Here is a 15,766-nt window from a genome sequence, read left to right as displayed (position 1 = left end):
AGTCAGTGATACAGTTGCTTATTATTTGCATTGTAGGGCTGTTTAAAACTTCAATAAAAAAGACCTTCGCTACTTTTTAATAAACCCCAGATTATGTATGCGAGAAGTAAGGAAACAATTTTCTTACATTCATCCATCTCTCCCTATAATATCAAAATAAATTAGACCAGTGAAGAGGAAGAAAAATGCCTCAGCTTACATAAAAGACAAAGAGCACAAAATATTAATGATTAAATGAAATCTTTTGAGTCACGCCTTGGTGAATATAATGTGTTCTTCCAAATGGGTTGACAAGACAGTGACGTAACAGCATCTCACCTTACAGGGTTTTTAAGCTTAATTGTGGGCAAAAAGTCAAGTTCTAGTGTGTTGCCCTAACTTGCTCAGATCAGCCAAATTTAGTCGAGTAGAGAATTTGAGTAAAAATGTGATCGTTATAATTTTCTGTGTGTGTGTGTGTGTGTGTGTGTGTGTGTGTGTGTGTGTGTGTGTGTGTGTGTGTGTGTGTGTGTGTGTGTGTGTGTGCTTGTGTGTGTGTGTGTATGTGTGTGTGTGAGAATTTATAGAATAATAATTAAGTAGATAAACAAACAAAATATAAGACTAATTTAAGAATGAATCCAGTCATTTTTACTTCTCTTCTCATGGCATCTAATAATGAAAGAGATTATGTAATCTCACACAATGCTATTATAAACCAACTGAGGTGTTGTAAAGCTCACTATTGATGCAGCCTGTCTGTGGTGTTTAGCTACAGATTAGTAAACGGCCTCCCACAATGTGATGACCTTGTGTCCGAATAGCGGCAGTCAGCTGTTGGACAGAGGGAGTCGTGACCTTTCACTCTCCTGGGACACAACTTGACCCGGCACAAGCCGACAGACACGTGTGTGTTCCTCTGATGACCCATCACACAGATTCAGGTGTTACATCTGACCCGGTGTTGTTAAATAAATAGCATGTAGGTCTATATTTATACTGTCTAATAGAAGAATATTTTATTGCAGTATCTCATAGAATGAGAGAAAGAAAGAATCGTGTTGTGAGAAAAGTGATGTATAAGTGTGTCCCCAGGGCCTCTTAGAGGAGGCAAAGGTCATGCTCAGTTTTGCTCTCTCTTTTTGACTCACAAACGGTCATATACACAAATGCATGTATTCAATATCAGAATTTTTCGAAATGCTATAAACATAAAGAAACATTTCTTGGTGACAGTAACACAAAGAGTTTAACATTTTTAAACCTGTATTAATTATATTCAAACAAATAACATCAGACATTTTTTCATCTATCATCTATTTGATATTTGACATTGATAAATACATTGTATGGCTAAAAATATGTAGTCCACTTTGGACCTATTTTGGCTGTTATTCATGGTTTGGCCAGTTCCAGTTAGAGTAAAGCTTCCTGCAATGTACAGTGATATTTTAGACTATTGCTGGATTCTAACTTCATGGCAAAACATTTTCAGGATGGATCTTTCCTGTTTCAATATCACAATGCATTTACATGCAATTCTGTTTTATTCAAAACACTTTATTTGTCCCTGGGGGGGTCATTTGAAGCATGTAGAGTAGTTACAGTAGGCACAATTTAAATACAAAGTGAATTTTTTTTTAAACGACGTAAAATCCTCAACCCATGGCAGGCCTTATCATCCAGCATCAGTGTTTGACCTCACTGCAAATCCCTTCAGCTAGGATCCAAAATATTGAGAGTGGAGAGTGAAGAGTAAAGGCTGGTATAGGAGCATATTAAAGTCCATGGCTTTGCAATGAGATGTTCAACATTCACATCCGGGTGTCAGGATACTTTTGGTTGTTTAAGGCATCTTCCTTTTTATCACATTTGAGCATCAAAGCCTGATTTGTCTTTCACCGTATAGAAACTCATGAGCTGCTGGCTGCAGGTGTTCTATCTTACGGCACTCAGTAGTGTGTATTCATTCATGAATTCTGCTCAGATTTTCTACTTGTCAACAGATAGAGGTACATGTTCTCTATTGTGGTATGAGTCACCAGAGGTCTCATAACTCACTAAAGCTGAGAAATAAATTTTCAGGCTGCACTTCAAAGAGACAAAGTGCTTTTATGTGGTGTTATTATAAGTAAATAAACTAATCCTTATTATGACATCCCATTCTTTACACTGTTTAAAACTAAAATATGGATTACAGGCAACATTTTCCATGAGACGGGACTGGATTTAATACTTCTTGTTTATCATAGCTTTCATGTGAAATTGCCAAAATGTGGCTCTCAGTAACATCATCATGTCCATTTCATTTTCAGAGTAGAAAGTGACGTTGTCGCTCAACCTCATAAATGACGAGTAGGCAGCTGTAGACCAGGTTGGTGTCTATGGAGGGCTGCAGATGATTATCCAGTCATTTATAACTTCCAACTCAGTGAGCTTTAGGTCTTGTACTCTGCGTTTGCATAAGAATAGAATCAGGTCCTGTGAACTTCCCCAACCTATTGACCCAGCTCCCCAGACATGAATAGCTCTGCTATGAGGCTCCCCAGCCTCTCAAACAGGCTTTAACCATGCCTTAAGTCCCAATCATGGTAATTTAATATATCTTAAGCCCCTGGCTGTTTTGCTGGAGCCCCTCTACAGTTTGTTTTAGGCATTCTCTGCTTCTCACCTCATCAGCACTACTCTTTATTTGACAAATTTAAGGGGCTGCTGTGGCACTACAAGTTCCTTTTCAGCAGTCAAATAAGCCCAGATTCCATATAATTAGAAAAGGGTTTTTCTTATTATTATTCAGTCTTTTGATTTAGAAGAAAGAGGAAAATCTCACCAAGAATATACAGCTGAAGAACAACATGATTAAGACTGAGACTGAAGCTGCCTCAAATGCATCCCTGGCTCACATGTGGCAGCTCTATGTCCACTAATCTGACAGAGTCTGTCATCAGTGAATCTATATTAACAGAACTATATTTACACATCATGTAGAGACAATATGAGGAACGAGTTGAAAGTGCTAATGTGGGTCTGTAAACTGGCTAACTTAGACTATCAATGAAAATGGACAAAAACAAGTTGGGATAAAAATTACTTTACATGTAAATGCATTTTAGTTTTATTTCTGTTGAATTTGATTTAATTTAAAGTGTCTACTCCTCAACATCCCAGTTACCTTTTCAGGAGAGTAGAAACACTATAATAAGACTTTAACTGTGACTATTGACAGGTATGCAGGTGTTATAACATTAGATGCATGGCAAAATCAGTCCAGATCTAAATTTGGCAAGCACAGAAAAGCAAACTTTTACTAGAAAGGTAACCAGGTTTAAGGCCCTTATGCAACACTGGGTACAATGTAGATGTTTAAAGAACTTGTGACTGTATGTTTTACATCCTCAAAAACAATATCTTCATGCGGTTATAGAAGATGCATAGTTAGTGCTTGTATTGTGTCCAATCAAGAATTTTTAAATACTGGAATTTGTAGATTTTCCTTCTGTTCAGTCGCTGAATGACACAAGTTTCTGGTAGTGATAACGCTCATTGGTTTGCTAATTAAAATGCCATTAAACTGACTCATCATTTACTGAAATAGACAATTAAAGTGGTTGTCCAAAACATGTAAGTGGGCTTCTGATACATATTAAAGTTTCGTGAAATTAAAGAGGCGCTATGTAGTTTTGGCCATTCCTTCGCTGTTTCTAGCTTTTGGCTTGCAGGTTTCTCTATAGAGCTCCCCCTACAGCTTCGGATAGATAATTGGCAGCTCCTATGTTTACTTGTGTCTGACTCCTTTCTCAATCAGTCTGCCGTTTCCTCTTTCTCTGTTCATCCGACAATGCTTTCCTAGCTCTTTGCTTCTTTTTTGCCGGCTCAGCCATGACAATAGTGTGAAAAACTCCATCGCTACCTTGTTAGCCAGTTCCTGAAGGGGCGTATGTGTGCAGTGCCTTGAAGCAATTTGTTACATCGCGAGACCTGATATCACGCGATACTTCCTGACGCTGAGGCCAGCTGCTCGCCGGCCGAAAGTTGCAAGGGTGGTTTTTCCACTCACAGGCACTAGGGGAGCGAGACGACCACCATTCAACTCGAAAAAAGTCATATAACCATTCCAATGACTCCGAAGCTGTTCAGTTATGGTAAATTAAGCTTAAAAAACTGCATAGTTTCCCTTTAAGCAACAAAAGTAATTAAACATAAAAGCCATGACAGTACAAACAGTGACAAAGTGCCACTTTGTTTCCACTTATTGTTTCATAGGGAACACTTTCTTCACTGTTGAAGACATTCACTGTGCCTTGTATGCATTTAAGTAAAAAGGTTCAAATTAAATGTTTACACTTGGGTTAGGGTTAGTAAATACAGTGTTTTCCATATATCAGATGGATGGATGGATGGATGGATCTGAAGTCATGAAGTTACACTTTGCTTCTTTTAATCTGTGCTAATAGCCTAAAGCATGAGCATTTTTTAAAATATATTTTAAATTAAACGTCATTATGCTATTTCCATAATGATTAGATTTTCTTTCAGCTCAAGAAGCATGCAATTCCCCATAGGTTAATATGATGTCCATACATTTTTTATCCATAAAACGTGTTGAATTATTTGCAACTGTTCTAATTTAAAGTGAGCGTCCGTTTAATTCATATGACACAAGAGAGCTATTGCTGTGAATTTCTTCAATGTGTGTTTGTCCTAAGTAAAATTTATATACCTTTATATTAGTACAATGAGAACATTTTAATCTATGTATTGAGTAATATTTATATAAAAATACTGGACAGCATAGTTCATTCAAATTTGGCCAGATTTTACTTTCTAGTACATTTTGAAGTGGGCAATATTTTTCCTATATTGCAGGTCGTTGAACTCACAGTTCAAGAAAAAGTACTTTATATTCTGGTACCGAAAAAATCCAAGACAGCAAAAATAACAGTGAGCCCAATTTGTAGTCAGAGTCATGGTGTGGAGTCCACAGGGGAGTCCATTCAGCAACATGAATGAGATGAAGCTTGAGTTGTTTAGTGAGAAAGAGGAAGTGAGACTTCTAACTCCCACTAATACTCCCTGCGAATAGAATATGTACTATAAACCACCAATGTGACCAGTTGCCTCTGAGCAATACATCTCCTGTTTCTCTTTAATATTGTCATAGACAAGAAAACGTGGAGCTGTTCAGTGATGAACTGTGGCTGTAACCACAGCAGAGTGTTGTGAATGGATGGGAGTACAAAGAGCACCATGACAGAAAGACCTTATCCGGATATATATAAAGGAAAAAAAGGGAAGACACACTCATTGTTACTTCTAACAGATAACCTGAATAAATTGAGTGAAATAAAATAAAATAAATTGTGTGTAAAGACATGTGTATGACAGAGTAAATGACCAGCCTGTGTCATTGTGGCACCACCTGCTGGAAGCTTCAAGTTCTTTCACGGCCATCTCACCTGCATTCACCTCCTCACACATTCAGACCACACACACACACACACACACAAACATGCAGCCGACACTAACTCCACATGTTAAGGTTATGTTTGTGTCTGCTTCAATTGAAGCCACAGAACAGAAATATGTTTGTGAAGGATCTTTTGATGTTTCTCTATTAACACACAACTTTATGTCTTAACTTAAAAGTGATAGTAATGAAATATATTTTTGCTTGATTGGTAACACACAAGACGAATATGGATGCATTATGTATTATGAATAAATATATAAGATAATGAAAAGAGACAAATAAAAAAATAATTTTGGTTCACGTAAGGAGATGTGTATCCCTTGTAACCCTTAACCTTTTAATCTTTTCTATCACACAGAGGATGGAATATTTTTTCACCCAGATTGACAGAAGAGTGTTTGAGGATTATGGAAATACATTTGAAAAACAAACAAGTTTCTATATTTTCTAAAGAACACCAGGGATTTATCTTTCAGAAGAATGGGTGCTTAGCTATTTGACTCAAATAGAAAAATAATATATGAAAGGGACAAACTCATTTCTTGTCACATAACATTATTTTGTATATTTTAAAGTCTCGTCAGAACCTTTTAGAAAACAAGATATTGCATCCATGCAAACAGCAAATTATACATATAAGTAATGCACTTTCAACCCTCCACCTCATGTCTTCAATACAGTGCATTGTTTCAGTTAACTGGGATGACTGATGAGCTTGGAGGATAGGGCACACATGGATATTTTCTCAAATACTGGGATGGGACTGGTCACAGGACCTCATCAAAGTTTGGGACACAAAAACCTACCAGCTCTGCAGATACATAAACCCCTGAGAGAAGAAATGTGTACAAGACAACAAAGCACACATTTGTTTCTCTTCTCTTCACATCCCAATCAAAGCTTCTAATTAACACAGTGTCTTTTCAGATAGTGGAGTTTAAATAGTAGCAATTATCTGTGCAAACTTTGATGAGGTGGAATCCCATGCGTTCATGGCTGCACATTCGACAATAATCTTGGCCCACGGCCTGGTTCACTGCACAACCAGAGCTCAGTGAGGCCCATTCTGCAACAAAACTAATGATCTCTAATGAAGGTCCATACAATGATCTATGCCGTGCCAAAAAACACACACACACACACACACACACACACACACACACACACACACACACACACACACACTTTGGATTCAGTTATCACTGTGATTTTTAATATTCACTAGGTTAGAGAAAATAAAAGATGTATACAGCAACCTACACTCTGTAGCAGGATGTTTGGAGAGTTGTGTTTTTTCACTTGAAATGCAGAATTGTACCGTTCTCTGCTCTCCCGTTTCAACAACCAAGCCACATCTCTGCTGTATTTCAGCCAAACCAGAAAAAAGCCACTCAGGATGGTCATCTCTGTGCTTTAGAAAAGTCGTTGGTCGGTCCAACCCGTTGGATCCAGACTGAAATCTCTCAACAACTATTTTATGGCTTGCCACGACATTTTGAACGGACATTCATGGTTCCCAGAGGATGAATCCTACTGCCTTAGGTGATCCCCTGACTTTTCCTCTAGTGCCACCATGAGGTTCACATTTGTAGTTTTGTGTAGACAAACTGAATGAATTTCTATGAAATTTGTTGGACAAAGTCACACAACCCCTCAGGATGAATTGCAATAACTTCTACCTTTATGTCTTATCGCTGCAATAACCAAGGACCTTAAAAATTACCAATTTTAAGATTGTTAATTGTTGTTAATTGTTGATGTTTGTTGTACAAAAAAAAAGCTTACACACATGCAAGATCCACACATACACATGTGGACACACATACACAAAGACACAGAGTGTTAATAAAACCAGGATCCATGTGCCTGTGAGGCTGGGAGGGAAAATACTGAATTTCATCAGGAGAGCACACAATCACAGGGCCACAGTGCATCTCTGTAGCCAGGCAGGGCAATGTGTGCACATCAGGTTTTGTGAGGCCCTGACGAGATGTGACAGCCCAGCTCTCACTCAAAGATCCCCAAATTTGGTCCATTTTTCTGCCTTTTCCATTTACAATGCTTCAGTGGAGATTTCTTTATTTCAGAATGGACAATGGTCTCTTTCTTTCTCATTCCCTACATCTCCCTCTCTCTCTCTCTCTCTCTCTCTCTCTCTCTCTCTCTCTCTCTCTCACACACACACACACACACACACACACACAAAGCTTCGCTGGCAGACACACACACACACACACACACACACACTCACACTTGCTTGCTGTCATGCTCATTTTGATGGTAATTAATGACATCACCACTGTGTGCGGGTGCATGGTGGTGTGTGGTGTGGCGTGGTGTGTGTGTGTGTGTGTGTGTGTGTGTGTGTGGGGGGGGGGGTGCATTTGTTTGTTGAGCAAACCGTGGGAACAGGGAGCTCTCCAGGGTGGCGAGTCAGGGCCTCCAACAATACATATGCTGTTGCTTTTCACCCAAACACCCTCCCTTCCCAAGAGAATAATTCTTCTCCCCTCCTTTCCTGTCTCCATCTTTCCCTCCTTTTTTTCTATGACTTTCCCTGCTTCATTTGCACTTGATTACTGCCCCCTCTCTGTCAGTGGGTCTCATCAGCTTTAACTTGGAGCTGATGGTCTCTATTGAAGATACAGTATTTTAGCTGCAAGTCTTATGTTGTGCCCTTGAAGTGTGTAAATATATTGGCCCCTGGCACACAGTCAACGTGCATGTTGAATTTGGTAAAGAGAGGATTTTGTGCAGCTCGTACAGTCTCTGTATCACATGGAGCAGGAGTGTAAAATAACTATTTACGTCCACTGCATTGCTGTAAAGAGATGTGAGAGATTGTGTACTTTCACTTCCAAAATCAATAATTCTGCTTTCACAATGGTACATTTTTTCTGTTTTAAACATCTCCTTCTTCTTAAGGCTATCTTTGACTAAGCTCTTCTTTACAAAAAATATAACTACTGCAGGCCTACCACATTGCATGCCATCACTCGATGGTAGAAAGATTTGTTGGTGGGATGTATTTATTTTCAGGATTATATATAATTACTGACAGGATGCTACATTGGCCCTTTTTACCCTGAGTCACTTAGAAAAAGAAGAGTGAATAGGCCAAGTACTTAGTCAGTTTCACATACAGTAAGGGAAACTTGAAGATAAATATGTAGGCTAAACATTGCTTACAAAAACATCTTAAATCAAAAATGGTGTATAACCTGACCAATTTAGTGTGTGTATTAACAGTATGTCTGTGTGTGCATGTGTCTGTTCATGCATCTCTGTATGTGTTTGCAAAAGAGCACTAAAGCACATACTGTAAAAGCCCTTTCAATCACAAATTCCAAGAGGATGGCAATGCTGATAAACTTACTACATGCACTTTTTTTTTAAAGATTATTTTTTGGGCATTTTTAGGCCTTTATTGACAGGTGAAGAAATGAAAGGGGAGAGAGAGGGGGGAATGACATGCAGCAAAAGGCCGCAGGTTGGAGTCAAACCCAGGCCCGCTGCTTCGAGGAGTGAACCTCTATATATGGGCCCCAACTGAGCCAACTGAGCTATCCGGGCACCCTACTACATGCACTTTTCAGCACACTGTCTTGCCTAGCGACCAACCTGCAGTGAGACACCAGCAGCAACATAGTAATGAGAATGCCTTAAAACTTTGTCAAAGCAGTCCAGTATAGGCCTTTCTGTGTCCAGATGACAACATACTTTTGCGTCAAATTCATCGGATATTCCTGAGAAAATAAACAAATAACCCTAAGTGTCTGTCTCTGTTCTAATTATACCAAAAAGAGACAAATACAAAGGAGAGCATGTGTTTCTGAGGCATGTGTTAGTGGTTCTATTGAAAGGACAGACCCAAAAAGTGTAATAATTTGTTGTACCTGCTCACACCTGATGGTAGAGGATTTCTCTGAGCAGGTTTCCATAAGAGTCCTACTTCTTATTGTCTCTTTTAATTAAATTCAGATGATTTCAAAGGGGCTTCATTAGCATGAAAGTTTCAACAAAAAAGTTTCCAAAGCATCAAAAAACAATTTGTCCAAATATTCAGACAGAACACAATAAACAGTATTATGAGCATTAACATAACATAACATAACATCATCTCTCTCTCTCTCTCTCTCTCTCTCTCTCTCTCTCTCTCTCTCTCTCTCTCTCTCTCTCTCTTATTGTGGCCTGTCTTTATTTTTACTTTATGTTATTTCCATTACTATTCAACCCATCTCTTTTCTTATTAGCCTCTGTCAGTACCATAACATGTTTTAAGGTTCACCAGGGCACTGGTACAAAGGATATAAAATGTCCCTCTTTTGGGACAAAATTATTACCGTTAGAGTGAAAACTCTGGCATTCAAGTTTACAGCAGTTGTAGAGTAAACTTCATGGGCCAGAAACAGAGATTCCAATTTCAAACCGGGTTTAATATTTCCCCTTCCCAGAATCATGTGTCTCTTTACACTGAGCTAAAACACAGCAGACTGTCAATTTGCTGCTATTTTGCATGTGAACCATTAAGCAAAGAAAATGTGAAATGTTACAGTCGTGTTTAATTGTATGAAAATATTGGCAATAAGCAATTAACAAGCAGTTTTTATTTATTTTATAATAATCAGATACTATTTCTTAAGCACTAATTAGGGCTCGAGGGCAGGTGGAGCTGCTAATTAGCTAAACCATTCAGTTTGAAATCCTTGCACATGTTTTAATGCAGCTCTGATTTCTACTTCTTTCAATTAAGGCGGGGAACTAGTGGCCTTTGTGCCCGAATCAAAGCACTCCCCTGCTATGAATAGTGATTTTTCTGCTTCTCCTGCTCACTAGTGCTGGCAGAGAGGTCTTCCCCCCTGAGACTTTCCCCTTTGACCCAGACAAATGGACTCTTGTCAACTGAATAAAAAAAAATAATGACTGGCCTTTAGTTATGCCTGTTGTTCGGGCAATGGACGTTTGATGAGTAATTACAATGACAGAAAGGATCCTACAGAGAGATTGGTGGAGTTCTGCACTCAGTGGAATATCTTGTGATAGGACATCGCCAGTGAGGGGGATAATGCTAATGGTTAGAATTAAGGGTTTTATTGCATCAACAACAAACTTCCCCTTCAGCCTTGTGTGTTTCAAATGAGATAACACAATGAAATAGTCTGAGAGAGAGCATGGAGATGTCACTAATGATTGTCAAGATCATGTGGCAGTTAGGTATTATGTAGTCTCACTTTGCCAGACCATCCTCCAAGGTGCCGGCTAGTCCACACAGCATTCCAGGATGGGAGAAAAACGTGCTTTGGTTTATTGGCATTTCTTTAAACAAACCACAATCGTCATGGGCAACACTAAACCCCGCACGGAGCCGCTGCAAAATAGCCTTGGGAAGGAACTTGTTTTGGTGGAACGTGTACGTTCAAAAAGTTGTTTTAGTCATGCAAGAGAAAACTCAGATTGGACAGATAGTCTAGCTAGCTGTCTCAATTTACCCTGCAGAGATATGAGGAGCAGTTAACCATAGTCCTCATAAATCCACCAGAGTTTAAAATTCCAACACAAAGAAAGCGGAAGGAAACAGACATTGGCGAAAAAACATGCATCCGGCAGAATTTCCTGCTGCACTGGAGCAATCCTTGAAGTAGTACGTTGTGGATATAGACTAGGTATTATGGACCTTTAGAAGGGCAGGAGCTTTTCAGGAGTGTGCTGATGAGCTTCATTTAGACCACAATCCTGCCCTTGATCTCTCGCTGAGTGGCCCGGTGAGACCGCCTGGCGAGGACAGTGAGAAAATGTAGGTTTGTACGTCCATCTAAAAGCCCAGATGGACTCTGCAGCCTGCTCCAATCAGCTCACAAAGGTGATATAATTGCAAGGGCAGGATGGGACAAGGCCACCGCCTTTGGAGTTCTTCAGTCTCCTCCTTTTCCCATTGCACCTATTCTCCCCCACTCTATACTCACTGATTATACTCCCCTCCCTCATTGTCCCATTATCCCCCTCCAACAACAGGCCAATTTGTCCCTCCAGCTTGGCTCCCGCCTCCCCTCCTGCTGCGTTATTTAGCCCCTCTTCTGCACTTCAATGGCAGGTACTGAATCGAGAACTTCCACGACCTCTTCACTATTCCTCAAAAATCCCTCCTCCCTTTCCCAGCAACCTTTAATCTGATTACAGGCTTTCTGCAGCTTTTCAAAGGAGGCCAGTCCCAGGAGGACAATAGCAGACCAAGTGGTTTCACAAACACTCTCCCCAGGGTCATATGATTCACAAGACAAGCTGCATCCACTCTCCTCTGGCATCAGGTCGCTGCAAGGCCTGTTTGCACAGTGATTTAAGAGAAACATCTCTGTTACAATGGTTCTATTGCTATCTCTATTTAAAAGAAAACTTCCACATTTCCTGAAAAGACTGGATTTGTTTATTTTATAAAGGGTAATATATAGATTTGATTACACAGATTGATTTGTAGCCTTTGCAGCCTTGACAGTGCAAGCAAAAAAACATCTTGAAACAACTGAGTCTTTGTCAGAGTCACATTCTGATCATTTTGGTTTTTGAGTGAAAGGACTTTGATGAAGGTACAGCTGTGCCAAACGTAGTTCTTGTAATAATGTAAAATGTAAAAGTACCAGAGATATTGTCTTTTTTATTTTGCTCATTCTACTTCCTTGTCAAAATCTTGCACATTACCAACAATACAACTTAACCACCCAGGAGATTTGGGTGTGTTATGGTCGGACGTGTATAAAGTACTAGAGACCCATACTTGAGTAAAAGTACAAGTGCTCTATTAAAAAAGTGACTTGAGTAAAAGTAGGAGTGCTCTTTAAGCACCACACTTAAGTAGAAGTACTAAAGTGTTCAACATTTTTTGTACTTCAGTATTGCAAGTAGTTTATTTTAAAATGTACTACTCAAGTACTGAAAGTAAAAGTAGAAGTATTGTGTTATTTAGTTATTAAAGAAAGCAGTCAAAAGTTTGAATATATTGTTTATATTATGTCAAATGTTTACCCTACACTTACATTGTCTCTGACGCGATCTCGGGGATTTCTTACGTAAATTAGCGTACGTAACTAACGTACACACACTGTGACCTACACAGTCTCCGTAGCGTGAGGAATATACAACAGTAACAGTAACGATGCAGCACATAAAAAATGTATTGGAGTAAAAGTATTTCATTCATCAAAAATATGTACTCAAGTAAAAGTGGAAGTAGGAGAAAAAAATAATACTCCAGTAGAGTACAGATACAGCCTTTTAGTACTTAAGTACTTATGCAGCTGCTCGAGTCCTCACTAACACAAGGAAAGCGGATCACATCACTCCAATTTTAAAGTCTCTACATTGGCTTCCTATGCCCCAAAAAATAGATTTTAAAATTCTTCTGCTGGTTTATAAGTCGCTAAATGGTTTAGGGCCAAATTACCTTTCGGACCTACTTGTGAACTATGAACCGCAGAGGCCTCTAAGATCATCTGGGACAGGTTTGCTTGCTATCCCCAGAATCAGAACAAAAAAGGGGGAAGCAGCATTCAGTTTCTATGCACCAGGTATCTGGAACAAACTTCCAGTAAACTGTAGATTGGCACCCACGCTCAGCTCTTTTAAATCAAGGCTGAAGACCTTTCTTTTTGATACTGCCTGTGTTTAATTCTTTGCACTGCACTGTATTGGGAATTTTATTTTTTTGTTTCTGTATTTAATCTATTTTTAATTAATTGTTTTAATTTTGTATGAATTGTTTTAATTCTGTATTAACTATTTCTTATTCTGTATTTATTTTAATTAATTTCTAACTGTGTTTTAATGTTTTATGTAAAGCACATTGAGTTGCACCGCTGCTGAAATGTGCTATACAAATAAAATTGCCTTGCCTTGCCTTAAGTAGAGTAGGGAAGTAGTTCTACTTTGTTACTATACAGCTCTGGTTATGGTAGTTGTGGCTAATGTCGCCTTGAGCCACTGTCCTCAAGGGGACTACAGAGGTCTGGTAAAGTCATTTCTTTTTAACTGTAAACCCCCAGATGTTTCATTTTCAAACTTGAAATCTTCAGCCCCTTTTTTAACTTCTCTGTAAAGCTCCTTGAACCTACCTCTATGTACTAAACGTGCTTTATAAATAAAACTGCCTTGCTTCTGTGTGTCAGTATTCGTTTCATGAATCTATTAGTGGTTATGCAATACAAGTTCAAGAAGACTGAACAGACAGAAGACAACCACACAAGCTGGTACACCGCTGTTGCTACCAATCAGAAGTTTGGTGGTTCGATTCCTGGCCCTGCAGTCAGTCAAAGTGTCCTTGGGCAAGACACTGAACCTCCAATTGCTCCTGAATGCCATCGGTGTGTGAATGAGTGTAAATGTATTGGAAGTCGCTTTGAATAAAAGCGTCAGCTAAATGTAATCATAATGTAATTATAAAGACGTGAATCTTTAAAACAGATCCGTAGATGGTCAAAAGCAGTGCATCTATAGTAAGGTACATGTCTGAAACAACGTAATTGTTGTGTTTGATTGTACTAACAACACAGACTCTGAGGTATTGGACCCCAGCAGTGTTATAACAGTTAACTTGTTTAACCCCATCAGGCCTTTTTAGAGACCTTCACTCAATAAAGCTTCTACCACCAGCCAAACTGACAAGACTAGCACAAAGCATATGTCCACCCTGTGTATTTAGAGTTCATTAATGGCACAGTGAATGGTCAGGAAATGACCCTATTGACCGGCCTGTCCAAGCCTCATTACCATCAGAATAAAGGGAGCAGAGGGACCAGAGCCCTGGAGGCAACAAACAAGCCCACAATGACCTGAAGGAGCCAGACGTCCACTTCCTCTGGCTCCTGGTTTAGACTCTCCACACTTATGCCTTCAGTCAAAATGAAGCTGTAGACAGCTGTCATACAGATGAGGATTTTTCTCCACTCATTCAAGCAGCATCAGTTCACAGACATTTAAATCTGATGCTACTTGAGTCCTTGAGTTGTCAGAGTCACATGAATTATAAGTTGTCACTATTGAAACTGTGCTGGAAACAGTGTCAGAATTCACAAAGGGTTATAGGTAAATCATTTTTCCAATTTAAGTTTATCTAAATAAAAAAATAAAAAAGATTTACAATTATCGGCTGGGTATTTACCAAAATAAGCACTGTGGTAATGAAAGGTTAATTAAGGCAAATTTTAGAGAATTATTGTTTAGTAATTTAGTATATATTTTACTGTCATGCCAGGTGGTAATTTGATTTGTGTTGTTGTAAAAAATTCATACAAACAATTAGTACAAACAGTAAATTGTTTATTATGAAATGTTAGAATTGTCTTTTGCTAATACTGCAACATAACTGTAAGTGTAGATGAGTCCAGTAGGTGTCCTCATGAGAACAAAAAATAGAAACTCGCTGGCACCCAGCTGGAGAGAAATATTCATGTGTACTGCTGAAACAAAATATATCCATCACAGTTTTTGTAGACTGCATGCAACTTATCTTGTTTGTTCTATTAAAGGAACACACCGACTTATTGGGAATTTAGCTTATTCACAGTAACCCCCAGAGTAAAACAAGTCGATACATACCCTTCTCATCTCCGTGCGTGCTGTAACGCTGTCTGACGGTTCCAGCATTAGCTTAGCCTAGCACAGATCCTGGAGGTAACTGGTTCCAACTAGCCTACTGCTCCAAATTGTGACAAAAGTGACAAAATAACGCCAACATGTTCGTATTAACTTGTTGTGATTTGTATAGTCACAGCGTGTACAAAAAACAACGTAACATGAGACACAGCTATCTTCTAACAGTAAACAAACCGGGAACTATATTCTCAGACAGGCTTGCTGCGAGCATATCACTACGCCCAAGTACCAGTGTTGGGAGTAACGCGTTACAAAAGTAACACAATTACAGTAATGTATTCCTTTTTGCTGTAACGCAGTAATATAACGCATTACTAATTAAATTTCGGTAATATTATTACCCGTTACAATCTCAGTAACTAAAATTTAAAAAACCGCGAAGCATTTGTTCACAGGAAAAAAAAAGCTGTGAGTAGCCTATTTCAGGTGCGTCAGCTCAGACAGCAGTGTGTCCGAGCCGCTGACAGATAGGCTTGCTTACACGTAAATCATTGCAGTTTATCAGCCGTGGAGAGTAACTCTGTAGTGGAATGGCTTGGCGGCCAAAAACGCTTGTCCTCTACTGTGACCATTTACTGTTCAATATGTTTCTGTCATGAACGGTAATAATTATTACAGTTGCAGTTTTACAAACAAGAAAGTGAGCAACTTAACTTGACGGACATGTTGCATCCA

The sequence above is a fragment of the Perca flavescens genome, chromosome 1, assembly GCF_004354835.1.
Source record: "Perca flavescens isolate YP-PL-M2 chromosome 1, PFLA_1.0, whole genome shotgun sequence".
Classification (NCBI taxonomy): domain Eukaryota; kingdom Metazoa; phylum Chordata; class Actinopteri; order Perciformes; family Percidae; genus Perca; species Perca flavescens.
This window is presented reverse-complemented; position numbering follows the sequence as displayed.